Genomic DNA, 19,333 nt, shown 5'->3' on the forward strand with positions numbered 1-19,333 from the left:
CCCATGAAGCAGTCTGAAGCCTCTTGGGCCTAAAAACAGCCACCAGATCAGCCAGTGTATCCACTGGCAGATGTATCCAATGTATCCATCTATTGCAGATGACAGAAAACCCAGTCCAAGTGGGATCCAGCCCGAAAGGGGATTATTGATTCTCATCACTGACAGTCTAGCAAAGCTCAGTTTAGGGCTCAGCAGACGCCCAGGACTGTCTGTTTCTTCACTCCTTAATTTGCCTATTTTGCATTGCTCTGTTCTTAGACAAGGTCCTTCTTGGTGGTTCTAAGATGATTGCCAGTGGCTCCAGGGTTTCATGCTTCAGGAGAAAGAAAGCTAACTTCTCTAAAGCTCAAACAAAAGTCTTGCAGTTGAATTTTTTTGGTCCTTATTTGCCTGTCCAGGATCAAATACTCATCCATTAACCCATTAAGACAGGGGGTGGGGATCGAATGTGCTGATTGGCTTAGCCTGGCTCGTAATGCTTCACTCCTGGGGCCTCCCCGTTCAGGCCAGAGAAGCCCAGTGCAAGGGCTGAGAGCTGGGCTGGAGTGGTTTCCTTCCACAAAATCAGGGTGCTGTGGACAACAGCTTGAGCCGTCATGGATGCTGAGATGGTGGTTGGGGTGGGGAGAGAGGACAGAAGGGAAAAGAAGCAGGGGTGCTGGTTGGGAGGTTATTGAAGTCTAGGCAAGAAATTGTGGTGGTTTGGACAAAGGAGAGTGGCTATCACGAGGGAGAGGGGTGGACAGATCGGAGATGAATCCACAGGGTTTGCTGATGGAATGCATGCCGAGGGGAGTAAGAAAAAGAATGAAAATGTCTACTAAGTTTGTGGACAGAGAAAGTTGGGAAAACCTTGGTACCATTTTTTTTGATACAGGAAGACTAGAGGGCTTTTGTCTTCCTTTGTTCTTATTTTTTTAGTCAATTGTGCTTATTCTGGCTCTGTGGGTTTTGAGAAGCCTGTCAGATTTCTGAGTGGAAATTTCAGCTGGGCAGTTGGAGGCAGGAGTCTGGCGATAACTGCAGCATTTTTTTTTAAAGCCATGTATTTGGTTTATTAAATGGGCCAAACTTTAGGAGTACAAACAGAAGAAGGCATTCTTTCTCTTCAACTACTTTCATGATATCCCAGAAATAACCCCCAGCTTTTCCAGGTACTTTTAAAATGAAATAAAAATGGAGAGAAGAATCAGTATTTTCAGGTATTTGAAGTCCAGTTCAGTATAAACCACACATCAATCTCACCCTGAGGTACACAGCCCAGCCACAAAACGGGAGGCTTCCCTCGTTCCCTTCCTCTCCTTGTCCAAACTCCTCCCCTGCCTGCTTTGCTGCTTGCAGCTCCTCCAGGGTCAGGTGGCAGGGAGATGATGAGACAGCACAGTGCCGTGCTGAGCTGGTGCCCTGTGTGGGGCTCTCCGGCACGCAGGCTTTCAAGAGCTTTGGTGAGTTCTTGGCGACCATCTGTGCAGACCCCCTGCCACATGTGTGGTGCCCTCCCTGGCTGCTCTCTCATGATGCCCCTCAGTGTCTGCCTGGAGTACACCCTGGGCCTTTTTTTTACAAGTAGCCAGGCTTCTTGGGGAAGGCCTTTTCTGAAGGCTCCAACCTAGTGACCCTCCATCCCATCCCTGTGCCTGTTTGGCCCGTGATAAACCATTGTACCTCTTGGTGCTGCCAGGCCTGGGAAGAGCAAGCCACTCCTTTGTCTCCCTCTGTCACCCAGCCGTTGCAGGCCAAGTCTAGGAACCCAGGTCTGATTTTCCCAGGGCTACTTTATCGCACACCTCTAGGGGGCACCATTTGCCTGTATTCTGGAGTTGGACCACTGTAGCAGCCCTGAGTTCTAATGATGTCTCATACTCTTATCTGGAACAGTGCAAGGTAGACCTATGAAGTTTGCAGCTCGGCACGCACCCAGCTGGGGCCAGGATGCTGGGGCCCTCTTCTGACAGCCTTATCTCTCTGAGCCCTTCTCTTACTGTCTCTTTGCTGCACTGCTCTCCAGTGCTGTGTTTTTCTAAGAAATGCCTTTTCTCCAATGAATTCTCTTATATGGGTTGGAGGTAGCAGATGCTTCCTGGACTGGTCTGGCCTCAGTTTAGCAATATCTGCACAAATAAATGCTCAGGCTTTAGCTCGGGGGCCTCAACATAAGCCCTGAGATAACAGGAAAGCCCCACTTCACATTGCATGGTGGCAGAGAACCCTTTCTTCAATGAAACCTCCCAGGGAAGTCCAATGTAGAGAGCAGGCAGACCTGGTGCCACATGGTGGACTGTGGGGAAGGAGGGCAGGTGCCCAAGGCTGGCTCCTGGGCATGGTTTGAAAACCATTGAGCCTGGGAAAGCAGCCATGGTGTCCATAACAAGGACAGCTGTCCCCTCTTTACAGTTCTGCTGTGTTTGACGTGTTCATGACTTTTTGGTGAAAATGACAGTCTGTGCAAGTCACATGGTGATGGAAATAGTCCTGGTGTTGACCATTCCATAGCAGACAACTGCCCATTGGGCTCCAATAATGCCTCCTTCTCTGCACAGTTCTGCCAGGTCACCTGCTTCCTGGGCTCCTGACACTGACCTACAAGCCTGGCGCAAACTTGCTGGGGGGCTGCCTTTTTTTCTTTGGTGAATTAGGTCTGCCTCTGGCTCTGAAAATAGCAACTGCACAACTTGCAGAAATGATTTTGTCATTTTCCTCTGTCCCTGGAGCTTAGGCCTTTGTTCTTCATAGGAAAATCAGCAAGTATTTTCTATTAAGGTTTTTTTTGTAAAGGTTTTCTGCTTTGCACATGTAGAGTGCTTCGGAGGTCAGTTCCACTCCGCCTGTTATTCCAGATGTTGGACAAATTGCCTAATTTCCCTGGGCCTCAGTTTCCCCATCTGTGAAACTGGGGCAAGAGTAGAGCCTCCATCCTGGGCTGCTGTGAGGCTTGAAAGTGTGCCTGAAACCTACACCGTGCCGGGCACAGAGCAAGCACCCTGGATATGTCTCTGATTGTACTAGTTTCCTATTGCTGATGTAACAAATTACCACAAGCTGGATGGCTCAGACAACACAAATTTATTACCTATTGTTGTGCAAGTCAGACATCCGAAGGGCATTTATGGGCTAACATCAATGTGTTGGGAAGGCTGAATTCCTCTGGAGACTGTAGGGCCGAATCCTTTCCTTGCCTTTTCCAGTCTTTCCTGGAGGCTGCCCACATACCTTGGCTCATGGCTGCGTCACTCCGACCTTTGCTTCCATCCCTCCATTCCCTTCTCTGCCTCTGGCCCTCCTATCTCCCTCTTATAAGGACCCTGGTGATTACATTGGGTCCATTCAGATATTCCAGAGTACTCTCTCCATATCAATATCTTTAACTTAATCACATCTGCAGAATCCCTTTGTCACATAAGGTAATATATTCACAGGCTCCAGGAATTAGGGCGTGAACATCTTCAGGGAGCCATTTTTCTGCCTACCACCCTGGTTATTTTTAAAATTCTCTTTTAAGAATCTACAGTGTGCCAGACTCTCTGCTTAGTGCTGGGCATAAAAAAATGAATAAGATACAATGCTTATGCCAAAGTAGATAAATTATGATGATATTAGTGATAATCATAGTAGTTGACATTTATTGAATATTTACTATAATGCCAGGTGTGCTAGGCAACTTAAGTGAATTATCTTGCTGAAGTCTCATTAGAGCATTAAGGGAAGGGTATTATTCCCATCTTAAAGATAAGAACATTAAGGCTTAGAGAGTTTAAGAATTTTTACCAAAAGCCACATAGCTAATGACACAAGCCTAGGTCTCGAATTCTAAGATTATGCAATTAATTACTGCATGGTATCCCTCCCCTGGGAGGATGATGGGCATACCTCTGGCTCTTTTCCTAACAGTGCATGTAAATAAAGATTGACCAGCTTCAGTAGAGAAGGTCACACAAGTGGCTGTGATTAGGGCCAGTGTGCACAACTCCCAGGGGAGGCAAATGTTACATCTCTCCCATCCCTACCATGGTCCAAAGCTGCAAGTTCATGGCCCTGCCCCTTGGGCAAATGTTGCCTGTCTCAAAGAGAATCTAGTAGCATGTGTTAATAATCCCTCTGAACTGGTTTCTTTCTAAGATTATTTATCATCATGCTAATGGGGTTCCACTTCAACCCAAGGCAGCGTGTGAATAGAAGCGCCCAGTGAAATTCCTCTTCAGTGATTAATGAAGAGACCACCTGGTGGTTTTAAAGGGCAAAAAGAGTGTACATTCAGGTGAATCTGAAAAGGGAAGCATTGGAATACCAAAGGCCATGTTATTCTTGATCTTCATCAGAATTTCCTTCAGCGGAAATGGAACATTTACAAAGAGGGCAAAGAGGAGATTGGTCCCTAGGTTGAGTGGTGTTATGAGAGGCTAACGCAGCTGCTGGGCACTAGGATGTGCAGCATCAGCTCTCCCAGGCCATGCTAGGTGCTGGCAGGACCGGGAGAGAGGGAGAAGGTTACAGAGGGCCTGCCCAAGCCTGGGGGGCTGATGAGGTGAAAGTAGAAAGTGCTGAGACCTCCTGCTTTGAGCAGAGGCCGAACCACATGTGAGTATTTCCTGGGTTCTTTCTTGCTGGTAGGACAGGCTGTTTGGTGTATGGTTTGGATTTTTACCCTTCTCATTTTCTTCAAGGACAGCTTCTCTCTCTCCATCCCTTTGGCTTTACCCCTCAGCTCAGAAGACATTACATTTTAGACATATTCACAGATTACCTCATGCTTGTTAAATTATGGTATATAGTAAGGACATCCATACAGTCTGACTTTTTAAGACACTCTATTTTGAGTAATTATTTTTCAATGATGATGACTGATTCAACACATACTAAATGGGATTGAATTTTGGATATGTGTAAGACTTTATATCTTTAAAATCTGCAAATCAGAAAAGTTTAATGGTGTTTCGTGGCTATCTTTTCTTTGTCCATTTCTCTCTCTCTCTCTCTTTCCCCTATCTCCCTCTCTACTTCCATCTCTGTCTTTCTTCAATACCTACTGCAGGATAAACTCTGGTCTCAGAATTTGGGATACAAAGATGAATAATTCCTAGTCCCTGACTGCCAGGCATTTATAGTTGAGTAAAGAGATTCATCCATTTTGTCCAACAGATGTTTATGAAGCATCTATGATGTGGCAGTCTCTAGTCTAGGAGCCAGGCAGCAGCAATGAACAAACAGATCAAATCTTCTATTATCGATGAAAAGTTTAGATTCCAATGGGGGAGGCACACAATAAACAGGCAAATAAGTACAGAATGTAGTTTCAGCTTGTGATACTGTTTCAACTGTGAAGAAAATAAAGTCAGGCAACAGGCTGGGGTGAGACTGGAGAGGAGATGGGTCTTTCTACAATGGAGTGGTGTAGCACGAAGAGCTCTCTGAGGAGGTGACATTGAGCAGACTCCGGAGCACTGAGTAGAAGCTGTCCTGCAAGGATCTGGGCGAGAATGTTCCATGTCGAGGGAATGGCCGATGTGAGGTCCAGGGATTGGAGCTACCTTGGAAAAACTAGAAGACCAATATGGCTGCTGGTGTTGAGTGGGTAGATGAACTTGGAGAGGTGGGCGGTGGCCAAAACGTGGAGAACTAAGGGAGGGGGTTTAGATGGTAATAGCGATCCTCCCGAGAGTTTTAGGCAAGGCAATGGCGGGGTTGAATTTACATGTCAGAAAGAAGTCACCCCAGCTGCTGTGTGATGAGTGGGTGGGAGCTGGGGCGGGATGGGAGAGGCTGGCAGTCAGGCGGCTCTGATTGGGGTGGGGGTGAGTGGCGAGAGTGGTGCACATCAGGATATATTTGGAGGGTTGGCTGATGTGGCCGGGGAAGAGTGGACCCCTGATTGCCTCTGGGCTTTTTGACTGAGCTCCTTAAATCTACAAGTTCTGAAAAGAGGTCAGGGCTGGGGATGAATTAATCATCATTAATTGGGGAACACGGAGTGAAACAATGAAGGTGGTGTACCTCTGGCTTTAGAAGGGCATCATTATTGCTTTAGAAAATGTGGGATCTAAATTACGTCAGTGTTGGGAAGGAAGGAAGCAACGTTCACTGAGTGTTGACCGTATGCCACACACTGCGCTAGCTGCTTCACATATATTATTTTTCAGAGCATAAGGCTCGAGAAGCATCCCTAGGGCACAGCCTAAGATAACCCACTGGAGCTAGATTGCAATTGCCCAATTCAAATCTCAGCCCTGCCTCTTTCCCTACTAGGGGTCTATACTTGGGCAAGTTAGTTTAGTCCTTCTGTGCTTTGTTTGCTCATCTGCAAAATGGGGTCATACTAGCAGCTACTTCATAGAGTTATTTTGATATTTAAGTAAGTCAATCCATTTAAAGTACCTGGAGTAATGCTTGGTGCATAATAAGCACTCAGTAACATCTTAAATGTTACCATCATATTTATCTTTGTATGGAGCACTTCAACAGATAGAAAAGTAATGTGTTTTATAAGAGAACATTATTTTAGGATCTTGTCTCAGATTGCTTATTAGTCAACGTATTAGATGCTTGAGTTCTTTCCCTGGTTTTGGCCAAGATTCAATTTTATGAACAATTTCTCTGCTATAATGTATATTAAAATCTGTTTCTGCTCTTGTTGCTGTTTAGCAAACCACCCCAACTCACTGGTGTAAGACAGGCATTTTACTGTGCTCTGGATTCTGTGCTTAGGAAATCAGGCAGGACTCAGTAGGGATGTCTTATCTCTGCTCCATGATGTCTGGGACCTCACCTGGGAGGCTTGAAGGCTCTGGGTGTCCATGGTGACTGGGGGCCGGGGAGCTGGGATCAACTGGAGGCATCTTGTTATATGACTGGCAGCTGATGCTGACTGGCAGCTGGGATCTCAGTGGGACTGTTGGCTGGGGCACCTACACAGGACAACTCCATATGTGACCTCTCCATATGGCTTAGTTGGGGCTTCCTCATAGCATGGCAGTGGGGTTCCAAGAGTGAGTGTCCCAAGGGAACCAAGAAGAAGTGGTATGGTCTTTTATGACAGCTTTGGAGATCATGTATAGTGTCACTTCGCCTTAGTCACAAGCCTGTCCAGATTTAAGGAGGAGCATAGATTCCATCTTCTCATGGGAGGAATATCAAAGTCACATAGTGAGAAGACCATGAGGGGTGGGAGATGTGGCCAGGTTTGGAAAATTGCAGTCTGCTTTGAGGCTTAACCAGGAGGCCAATTATGAGGCTAATTGGCTTCAAAGAGTCCATACACTTGTAACTTTTGGACGTGTTCTGAAATCAGGGTCTCTTTTATTTATTAAAGGACTTGACTGCTTGTGACCTAAGTTGTACTGAAATTCAAAGGTTGACTCATTAGGACTGGTGAGCATTCATTCATTTAGGAAACACTGGTGGGATAATGACTCTGTGCAAGTCACTGTGCTAATTGCTATGGGGGCAAATCGAGACACCAGCGAGAAGCCAACAAACTAAAGGTGAAGATGAGCACAGTTGGCTTTCTATGAACTAGTCTCTGGAGAGGAGGAAGGCCAGTGACAGTCCGTAATGGTGGGTGCAATGAAACCAGCCAAAACAAGACACAAAATGAGTTGAACACAAACGTGTTCAGTTAGCATTACACTCAACACATTTTCCATTTTATAGACATTATCTATTAATTTGTTATTACTACAACTAGCAATTAAAAACTTACTACAGCCATTCAATACACTAAGCACCATATGAGTATGAATCATTTAATTTACAGTGTAATCCAGTGAGGGAGAATCCTTTATGGCGTCCATTTTATAGAAGAGGGAGAGAGTAGGACGGAGGTTAAGTGACACAGGCGGCATTTGTACCCAGGCTTCTGCTCCCGTGGTGTGTGCTGGAGGTGACAGTGTAGTTGGTGCAAAGCTGGGACTAGAGCCCAAGCTCTGGATATTCTCCTTGGTGTTCTTTCCTCCAGACTGATGGCTTCCCGCTGTGTTCCATGAATCTTCCGAGTCTCAAGGAGGTCTTGGGACTCAATGCAGAGGAGGGGAGAGGCCAATCTCTTAAGACTTTAGTCCTCTAAATTCTAACCATGCAGCCTGCTGTGAGACCTATTCTATTCTATTCTCATGTCTTACACATAACATGTAATATAATATATTAATACATATTCAATATGTAATATATTATGTTTGTAGTATATCACAATATACAATATCCAAGAGCAGTCTGGAATAGCTCAGAGGGGGGGTCAGAATTTTAGAACAAAATCCTTCTTTCAAATAGAATTTTGTTTGTTTGTTTTTGTTTTTTTAGGACTAAACTTATTTTTACTTATTTATTTATTATTTTAAATTAAGGTATTGATATACACTTTTATGAAGATTTCACATGAAAAACAATGCGGTTACTACATTCACCCATATTATCGAGTCCCCACCATTGCAGTTATGGTCCATCAGTGTAGTAAGATGCCACAGAGTCCTATTTGCCTTTTCTGTGCTATACTGTGTTCCCCATGATCCTCCTACCGTGTGTGCCAATCATAATACCCCTCAATCCCCTTCTCCCTCCCTCCCCACCTGCCCTTCCCTACCCCTCGCCCTTTGGTAACTGCTAGTCCCTTCTTGGAGTCTGTGAGTCTGCCGCTGTTTTGTTCCTTCAGTTTTGCTTCATTGCTATACTCCACAAATGAGGGAAATCATTTGGTATTTGTCCTTCTTTGCCTGGCTTATTTCACTGAGCATAATATCCTTAGGACTAAAATTAACAAAAGCATACAGCTTGTACATTATAGAACATCACTGAAAGAAATTAAAAAGATCTAAAAAATGGGAGGACATTTTATGTTCATGGATTGGAAAACAATATTACTACAATCAAATACACAGCAAAGAAAATGAATCAACTTCAAATAGAATTTTACATCCATATCTCTGCATATGTAATTTCTACTTAAAGTTTGAATTTTTCTCAATTCAATTGACCGTCCACTTAATATTCAAACTTTTAGAACAAAATACTTCCATTTGAAGGGAAGTTCTGTTTGATTTTGATCTTATATCTGTTATGTTTTCCTGACTGACTCCTTGTTTCAAATGGAATTTTATATCTATATCTGTATCTGTAATCACCTCAAGTTTGAATTTTATCCAATTCAATTGACTTTCACTTAATGTTCAAACTTCAAGAACAAAACTTTTCCTTGAAGTGGAAGGGTTTTCTGCTACAAGTTTGACACCTGTGATCTATTCTAGATTGCACTTGGATATTTTTAGTTTAAAGACTCAGTCTGTAAGCAATATCACTGTCATTATTCTGACTTTGGGCTCAAGATCTCAGTCACTAGCTAATGTCTTTTCTGCTGGCAAAATCTGTATTACCATCTGCTGTAGAAAATAACCTTTGAAGTACTCATGAAGGCACAAATCTATAAAACCAAAAGTCATAGGAAAGGGAGAGAGAGCTTATTCCACTGTTAAAAGTTCACTCTGATTTTGATTTTATATCTGTTAGATTATCCTGGCTGATTTAGTATGTAAATATGTCCCCCAAAGAGTCATCATATTGTGATCTTTGTTCTCAGTTTCTTTTTCTCATGTTGTTTTCCTGATGCAAAGTGATTAAAAAAAGAACCTTAAGGAGTGATAATCACTTTTTCTTCAGAAGACTACAGTTTGGTTAATGCATCCAGCAATTATTCAATTGTGATAAAAGGGAATGTGATTTTCTGGCACAGAACATTTCCCATTCACATCCAAACTGTAGGAAGATGATAAGCTTGAACAGAGCTGAGGCTGGCCTTATGGGTAGGGTTGCCATGTACAGTTGGGCAGGTTGTATACTGCACAACTGTGAATAGTATCTCCTGGAGTTGTGCATTGCAGCTGTCCTGCCAGGAGGTCATGGATGACAGTTCTGTAGATTCTTAAGCATGGGAGGGCTTGAGGCCATGCTTTAAGGCAGTGAGAATCAGATGTATTGCATGCTGCTATTTCTATTGCCTTTCTGTACCTTCAGTGCTCTCAGTTTAGGACATTTTTTTGGGAATCTTTAGTGAGTGCCTAGGAATAAAAAAGGGATTGTTTTGAGACAGTGTGCAACAGTGCTTAAATGGAAGATCCTGGGGAGAGATGTAGTTCACCTTCACGTCGGTGACTAATGGCGGCTGCTCGCTGATTCGCGCTGGGCTATGCCTGGAAAGTAGCAGTCTTCCATCCCTCAGCTTTTGCTCTCTGCTCCCACTGGGCTAAACACAGTCCTGAATGGTGAAGATTGAGATTTGGGATTATGGAAGGATTTACTAGTACCAAACTGAGAAATTCAATTTGAATTTTCTAATGGATACAGAACTCTGCTTTGAGCTGCTTTTTCAGAGGATTTCTTGCAATGGAACATGAAGGCAGCAGCTTGTCTTGATGGAGCATGGACTTTAGAGTTAGTCCATGGATACTGGGCTTGGATCCTGGTCCTAGCATTTGCCTTGGGTAAGTTACTTAGACCTACTCTGTAAGGGAGTTAGACAAGCTAATATCCAAGACCCTGTTTAGGTTAAAAAAAAATTATATTGGTTTTCTTGCATAGTATTGTAATTATTATACAATAAAAATCTTCTTTGGTTTCACCTATTTGTTCAAAAGTATTTGTTGAGTGCCTGCTAGGAGCCAGATGCCATGCGAGGCACTAGGTATGTACGACTGAACAACTGAGCAAGGTCTCTGCCCTCAGAGTCTAGTGGGGCAGGAGCTGAGGAAGGTGTCTAATCAGTAGTAAACCAGCAAATGATGTAACTACCTTCATTGTACCTGCTGAGGTATGAAAATTGGGAGGGGCTACTTAGGGTGGTCAGGAAGATCTCTCTAAGGTGACAACATTGAAATGGAGTCCCCGAGGCTAGGTGGGGGCCAGCCATGGGAAGAGTGGGATAGAGCTTTGTGGGACAGAACAAGACCCCGGTAAACGGAAGGAGGGCTGGGATACAGAGGGTGGGGAGGGTTGTGGTGATGTGAATGAGAGCAGCGGGCAGGGACTCCTGTTACCAGGCTGTGGAAGCCACAGCAGGGGTTTCCAGTTTATCCGGAATCCGTGGTGGGAGCCCTGAAGGTCTGCAAGAGAGGGAAGTGATGTGATTAATGTTTTGAAAGTGTTTTTCTGACTCCTGTGTGGAGAATGGGCAGGGGGTGAGCCTGGGGCTGGGGTGCCCCGTGAGGAGGCTGTGGCTGAAGTCCAGCAGGAGGATGGTAGGTGGGCCTGTGGCAGGGGCTGGGAGGAGGAGGGCAGGGGTCACTTATAGGTCTGGTTTGGAGGTAAAAATGACAGAACTATGGGGCAGAAGGGGAGGAGCAGGGAGAGGGAAGTGAGGCTGCCTCTCAGGGTCTGGCGGGTTTGGCTTGAGCAGACTGGGTGGACGTCAGTACCATCCTGGGAGAGAAGCCTTCCTTTGTGGCTGAGTCAGCAGCAAGTACCGTCTGGACTTGCTAAGCTGGAGACGTGAATGCGATGTCCCATGAAACTGAACAGTTGGTAACTGGGTATATGAAGCTGGAAGTCAGGGCACATTTTCCTATTGAGAGCTGAAGTTTATTCTTGGAAGAAACAAAGTCCCTCCTCACCCCACAGTCCAGGGAGCCATGGCCTTCCAAATTTTTCTCTTTCCTGTCCCCAGTTTCCACCCCACCCACTGGGTGAGTGGCTTCTCCAGTTACAGCACCAAGGCCTGGGCCTCGGCCTTGAACGTTTTGAGGCCCTCGCTCTCCTCCGCATACGTACGTGGCTACACGGCCCTCTGTGCAGTCTGTGAGGATGACTTGAGATTGTCTTCATTAAACACTTGGTTCCCATCCTGGTTGCAGGTGTCCTGATGCCACAGTGATCCTGTGGTCAGTCAAGCATCCGTACCCCTGTAACTTGAGCAGGCCGGCAGAGATCCCCTTTATTCAGCGTCAGGGACTCTGCTTACCTCCAGGGTTGGCTCTGCTTAGCACCCGGGTCAGAGCCTCAGGACACAGCATGCCTGCAGCTTCTGCGGCTTTTGCACCCACATCCCCGAGTTGTCTCCTGCTGGTTTCTACCAGCTGCTTCCCTGGACATAAAGATCTGGGAGTCATCAGCAAGCGGCTGGCATTTTAAACCCTGACCCTGTAAGAGATTACTCAGGGAGAGAATATAGAGAAAAGAGGGGTCCAGGAAGGCACTCCAGAAATGTCCAATATTTGGGAATTTTTAAGAAAGAGGAGTCTGCAGAGGAGATTCCAAAAGGCCCAACTAGAGAGAGCAGAGGAAGATCTGGAGAGTGTGGTGTCACGGAGGCCCAAAGCAGTAGCATTTTAAGAAGGAGCAAGGCCTCTGGGGTGGAGGGCTGCTGGGAGGCTGGTCACACGTGGCCGTGATGGTGTCCACTGGATGTGGCTGAGGGGCAGTGGACATACTGGGAACAGCAGTCTTGGTGGGGTGCCGGAGGTGGGAGCTGGCTGTTTCCATACAGTTTCTGAGAGTTGGTATCACTGTATTGTACTTACCTACATTTTTGGCTGGTTGGGTTGGGTGGTTGATGGTTTTTCCCTCCTGACCCCCTGATTAGGCTTGCCACATCCTGGTAACAGGATACCCAGTTACATTTCAATTTCAGGAAAAATTATTATTTTTTTAGAGTATAGTATGTCCCCAATATTGTATGGGGACATACTTATTCTGTTTTTTTTTCTCATTTAGGTGGGATTCAAATTTTACTGGGTGCCCTGTATTGGTAGCCCGCACTGAACTGTACCCTGGAAAATGTTTTCAAGGGGCAAATTTTATGTTTTGTGAATTTTAGCACACTCACACATCTAACAACCCTCCCTGAACTAGGTGGTCATGTAGAAGCTACCACATGGTCTGCTTCTGGGTTGAGCCACCAGGGCCAATAAAGAAAGCCAGCCCTGAGGGATGTTTCCTTTGGGGCTAATTGATGCTTCTATTCCATTCCCTTAGAGCATCTCACAAGTGCTGAGCACATAGTAGGCACTCCTCAAATGCTGCATCATGTGCTGTGGGGAAAATTAGCTGACAGCGCTACCTGACTGGTACCAAGGAGGGCCCTGAGATACCAGGCAGAAAGGCCAGGGAATGGGTCTCATGTGGAAGTGTCAGTGAAGTAAGCGATGTGACACTCATGGCTGTGTTTGAGGGTCTGAGTCCTTACTCCATGAAGTACCCACTTTAGCTCTGTGGCTGTGGAGCAAGTGGCTTTTCTGAAGTCAGCACCTCCCAGTTATAGCAGCTTATATGCAACCGCCTTCTGAGGGGCCATTAAGAAGAATCTTTATATGGCAGGGAACTCTTGGAAATGCCCACAAATTCCAAGACAGCCAGGCTGCGTCATTCACTATTTTAATGTGTCGTGCTGATTTCTATGCCTGCCTTTCTCCTCTTTCTAGGAGGTGGAAGAGACATAACCACAAGACTGTCTTTCAAATGACCTCTTCAGAGGCAATTTCAAAGCAATTAAGTGCAGGTTGAAGCCAAGTGTATGACAAATTAAATATCAGCTTGGATTTGCTATGAAGATTCTATTCCTTGGCTAACACCTGAGAACCCAAAGGTTAGATTGAACTCCCTATGAAAAAGATTCTTTTTCTCGTGGTTTTTCTTTTTCCCCAGCTTTGCCATTTATCTTGCATCCATAGTTAACATCCGTTTCCCTGTAGTACTTTCATTCTACACTAATTTACTGAGCCCTACTATGTGCCAGTATTTAATACCTAATTTGGGTTTTGGCTGTAGGTTTTTGAGTAATGTCCCATGGTTCTTATAGCTGGACAGTTCCCCCATAGGGAATATGGTTATGGCGGCTGCTTAATCACACTACGAGTTTGCCTGGGTAGCAGATTTGGGTCTGAGGATCCATGAGAAGGTGGTAGCATGGAAGAGGAATTTCTCCCTTGAAAATAATCCTAAGCCCCTTGCTTTGTGACCTGTTTCTCGGGGGCTGCTTAGGAACCAGTGCAGCATCTTGGCAGACTTCCACGTGACCCATCCAAGGATCTGTTTGCTTTCTGAGATTTTGGTTGTCTTCTCTAGATCCTTGAGTGCTGGAACTTTTCTGTATTACTTGGGAGTGGAGTTGAAGGTGCCCTTCACCCCCTGCCCAGTTCCTGTATCTTTTTACCCGATGTGCTCCTGGACAGCAGAGTTCTGCTCCATCCCCTTTGTGCCCCCTAGTGCCTGCAGCGCAATAGGTCTTGGGCAGACGTTTGTTGAATCCATTCTATGAACATTAATTGAGCTTTTATTGTATCCTGTGCACTGGGATCGGGACTCAGGAAGATTCCCAGACAAAGTTCATGTTCAAGGGGCCTCAGGAGGAATTTACCCTCCAGCAGGAGGACTTACTACTGAGAAAGGACGGCAGATATTTGGGGGGCGGAGGGAGGTGTTGGTTTAGCCAGAAGGTCCAGCCTTGTTCTCGTTCGGGTGTGGAAAATCCGGGGCTTCCTCCCTGGCTGTCCTTCTCAGCTTTCACCAGACCCCATCCCCTACCCCCTGCCTCTCACACCAAACCTAGGTGTTCCTGGCGTATTGGAGATTCCCTTCCCCATCTTTTTAGATCTGTTGCCCTATTTTTTCAGTAAGTGTGTTGATTCGCTGAAGACTTCACTAATTGGCCCTATTAGTAATATTTCAAAACACTTCTCAGTCTTCACAGAGAGGAACATGTGCCCTTTCCACCTCGTGTGTCCCCAGCCTTGTGAGGGATGATGTGGGTGTTCTATTCCCTCTTGGGTTTCTGCCTCCCTCCCTGCCACCCGCGCTCACTCCAGCCTCTGGGAGCTGCAGGGGCAGTAAATCACAGGAACGCTGCCCATGTCAGCAGCACGGATGCCGCATTAGAGGAGACGCTTTAGAGGAGATCACCCAGAGCGGGGTGCTGAAAGGCAAAGCCATCTTGGGGGATATTTTGTAGAAACCATTGTCTCCCTTTAAAGGATCTCATTCATTTTTGCGACTTGGTAGGCACAGTGAAGGAAGAACCATCTACAAAATTTTTTTTTCATCCACGTTTTTTTGTAGGTTTTAGTGACCATGAAACAGGCCAGGAGCATTGAATAGCTACACTGGCCAGTGAAGACGGCTGAGGCTGCCTGCAAAGCAGTTTGTGCTGAGTGAGGCACTGACAGTCCACCTTGGTGACCCTGGGACAAGGGCAAGGGGAGGGCACACCTCGCCGCACATAGATGGTTTGTTCTTGAAAAATATAAATATGAACTGCAGCCCATTTTAGATGTACCCAGGGCTTGCTGTTGAAATGCTTTCTGCAGAAAATCCTTCTGTAAAGTAAATATCTATCTTGCAGAGGGATTTCCATGTATGTTTTCAGGTGTGTGTACAGTAAGATGCACCCTAATGCCTTCACGACATTTATCCTGACTGCTGTCTCTGAGCAGGGAAACAGGGCTGCTTGCTGCGTGGCACTGAGGGACAGTTGAGGAAGGAAACTGTGGATTTGGAATGGCAGCAGTCCCCGAGGCTGTTCAATGTCCCTAGCCCCGTTCAGCAGCGAGGATGAGGACTCTGAGCAGAAAGCAGGAATGACATACAAGGCGTGTTGCCAGGTAGCTCCAGGGAAGGACAAAGGAAAGGGAGTCGAGTCTGTCAGCTGAGGAGTGACTTGCTGAACCTGGATGTAAGCCAGGCAAGGAAGAGAGGTCATAGGGAGGGCATGGTAGAGGGCAAGAATGCAGAGGTGGGTTGTGATGTGGGGGCAGTGAGGGGAGAGAGCCAAAAGGGCAGGAAGCTCAAGGCAGAGTGGGTTTCTTTCATGGAGTATTTCTGGGGTGGGGCCACTTCTTGTGGGGTTCAGGATGTGGCCGCAGGAGGAGACACTTGCAGATGCAGTCAGTGCTCCCCCAGCTCTCAGCTGCGCTGTCCTGGCATGTGTGCCCACCCTGCAGGGTCCTGGTGCTTCTCCCCCTGTACCTGACGTGCAAAAGGACTTCCCTTTGTCTACTAGAGCCTCTTTTCAGGATGCTTCTGGGTGTTTATCTCCCTCAGGGGTTTCTGTAGCAGGTGTGACAGGTCCCAGAAAGGAAGCTTAGCTCCCTTGCCTCAAGGTGGGACTGACTCTGGAGGTAATTTATGGCCTTGAGCTCCCCATGGGCTTGGGGGACGGGCCTTCACCTGGAATCCCACCCTTCCTTGGCCTCTTGCCCTCCCCTTCCTGCATCCCCACTCTCTATTAGGCTTCTCAGGAAGCACTTCCTAAATGAATCGCTTACCAACCAATCGCATCTCAGGATCTGCTTCTGGGGGACCGGGTATAAGTCAGTGGTGAAGTGGACTGGGTGATGGTAATGCTGATGAAATCAAGGAAATGGGAGGTGTGGGTATGGAATGGGTTGTCTGTGGAACACTGATGTCTCTCAGGAGGGAAGCAGGACTTGGAAGGAGGGCTTCAGAGAATCAGGAAGAGAAGTCAAGTCTACCCAGGGCAGCCATGAGGAAGTGTAGGAAGTGGAGGAGCCAGAAGGCTCGGGTCTCAAAGGAATGGGGGTTTGGACACAGGACTGTGGAGTGTTGGTTTCCTGGGACAGCGTGGCCTGAGGGTGTGGCTGGGGGAGATGGAGCAACCTCTATCTGAATGCCACACTCAGAGGGTAGTGTCCTCCGGGAAGTCCGTTCAGGTGTCACTGAAGATGGTCGAGGGAGGCTCCTTGAAGAGGCTGAGGAAGGGGGAGATGTTCTGTGGTTCTGCAGCTGGGAGTCCTGAGGCATCTTTGGAAAGGTTTGGGCTGAGAGAGGGAGGGGAAGTTCGAGTCAGAGCAGAGGAAGCAGAGAGTAGGAGAGGGGTTAGTGCTCCAAGGAGGGAGATCAAAGCCGCAGGGAGGCTTCCGCCCAGTTGCTTTGCTGGCTTTGCTCTTCTTAAAAGAATTGGTCCCTTCAGCTTCCTGGTGGATGGTGGCTTGGCAGCCTGGCCCCCGAGTGTGGAGTCTGGTATTATTCCTGGCACATAGTTGGCACACATTTGTGAATAAGTGAGTGATGACACATCAAGTTTCTAAACGCCCCTGCCTTTTTCATCATTGTAAAACATGATTACACTTATCTTTTCAATGTATTTTATGCTCTGATAGATATTGAACTTATCAAAGTAGCTACTTCTGTCACCATCATTGGGTGGAATACAATGAACAGATTTCGTAGGGAATTAGGCAGTAGCATGGGTTATGGACTTTTTCCTAATGGGTTAGCATGTATTTTTCCATTTTGTGTTCCACTGTGGATTTGTGAAAAGAATTGCTTACATTGGTACAGCCCCCTGTGATCTGTGTGTTTGTAATAGCTGCTGCTGAAGGGAGCTTGTTGAGGTTGTAGGACAAAATGTGGAGGGCGAGGCAGGACTGGGGAAGTAAGATGGGCCCTGAGCTCCTGAGGCCCTGGAGGCTCTGGGAAAAGCCATGGGACAATTGTGGGGTTTTAAGCAGGACAAAGATTGGCATTCTAGAAGGCTCACCTGGCTCCAGCCTGACTGGGAGGGTTCCCCTGTGTGGAGCTCAGTGAGGAGAGGTAAGTGCTTTTGATAAGACACCTGGGAACAGAAAACCTCTCTCTTGAAGGAATGGGCCCTGAAAATACGATTTTAAATGCTTGGACCAAGGGAGAAGGAGATATTTTGGGAACTGCAGCTGCTTATATTATTTTTAATCTCAAAGGGGGTAAAAAAAATCTTTCCTTTTAAAAATTCTTTAGTTAATTTAAATTGTGGAGGAAAAAACTTAGGGCAGGAGACAAAATACATTATTCATGAAGCATCTTGGAACAAGAGAAAGGAACCGCGGCTGTGACTGTGTAGTTCTTGCAGGCCTTGACTATAGAGTCAAGACAAGTGAGACCCCAGCATCTGGGGTCTTCTGGGGGAACCGCAGGGTAAGCAGCGTTGGATTGTGAAAGATGAGAAGCCCATGGGGACACGCCAGGTCGGCTCTGACCAGCTCAGCATGCACAAGGAGTAGCTCTAGCCCTGGGCTCTTTGTGGTCATGTGTGTGGGTGACGGGTCATTTCATTGCAGCAATAAAGGCATCCCATGAAAAGCACGGCATTAAGGAATATAGTCAATAATACCGGTGTAACTTTGTATGGTGACACATGGTGACTACAAGCACAGGGGTGAGCATTTTGTAATGTATCTAACCGTCCAATCACTATGCTGTACTCCTGAAACCAACATAATATTGTTTATCAACTATACTTCAATACAAAAAAAAAATACATTTCACCTGCTACCAGGAGTAACCTATAATGCCCAGAAATTCTGGAACAGGAGTTCTGTTGAACAGAGTTTCCTGACAGCCAGGAAGAGAAAAGGGTCTATTTGAAGACCGTTGATGCATGAGCAGCAAAATAATGCAGTATGACTGACATCAGTTCATCAGACACACACAGAGACCTCTCATGGGCCAGGCCTCGGGAATGCTGCTGCAGACAGACTGGAACAGGATCTGCCATGTCTGATGCCCAGTGGCCACATGCTGGTGCGCCTGTGTGCCTTTCTCCCCTCCGTTGTCCCTTAAATACTGCTCTCTTGAGCACCATCTTTTACTCTCTTTTCATTCTATGTTTCCCTCTGTCCTATTTCATCCAGTCCTGTGACTTCAATACCACTTATAACCTCATTGCTCCCAAACCTGGGGTTCCAGCTGGATTGGCCCTGGTTCCAGTTCCTTACGCCTAATGTCCACTGGATATCTCCACCTCGATGTGTTGCAAGAATTGCAAATCTAAGCCTCCCGCCTTTTCTGTCCTGGAGAACACTGTGCTCTTACAAGCCAGATGCCTGTGCCACCCCAGACTCCCTGCTGTATTTCTCACTTTCTATCAATAAGGACCCATTGACTTTACTTCCTTAATATCCCTTGTCTCTGACCCCCTCCTCTCCATCCCTCTGCTGCTGCTTGACTTGGGGTCCCCAAGGGCCTCACTGTTTGGGTGAAGGCCTCTGCTTTGTGCCATGACCTGGGCTTATAAATATGAAAAGTGATTTGGGGAGGATCAAATGGTGTGTTTATGAGCCCTGAGAAGGCGGTCCCTGGTCTTTTGAACCCCACATGAACCCGGCTCCAGTTGCGCTCATGGGGTAGAGCAAGGAAAGCTCTTCCCTCTTTGGGTTCTCAAATCCCAATTTATGCTGTTTGGACCTAGTCAGAGGGAGCTCAGGACGGCGGGCTGGAGGGAAGTTCCCCCTGCCTGGTACCAGAGAGGTGACTCACCAAGGATGATTCATGCCATTAAATAGATTATTTTTACCTAACAAATATTTCAGACCCATGAGTAAAAGAGAACTTCTATCCCTTTGTGAAGAGGACAGGAAAGTTGTTTTTGGAG

General features: G+C 46.5%; 1 protein-coding gene across 1 annotated transcript in view; it reads left to right on the forward strand.

Annotated features, from left to right (window-relative positions):
• Positions 1–19,333, forward strand: part of KCNK10 (potassium two pore domain channel subfamily K member 10) — a 126,526-nt gene that overhangs the window by 31,692 nt on the left and 75,501 nt on the right. The window lies entirely within an intron of this gene.

The sequence above is a fragment of the Manis javanica genome, chromosome 8 (genome assembly GCF_040802235.1).
Source record: "Manis javanica isolate MJ-LG chromosome 8, MJ_LKY, whole genome shotgun sequence".
Taxonomy (NCBI): Eukaryota; Metazoa; Chordata; class Mammalia; order Pholidota; family Manidae; genus Manis; species Manis javanica.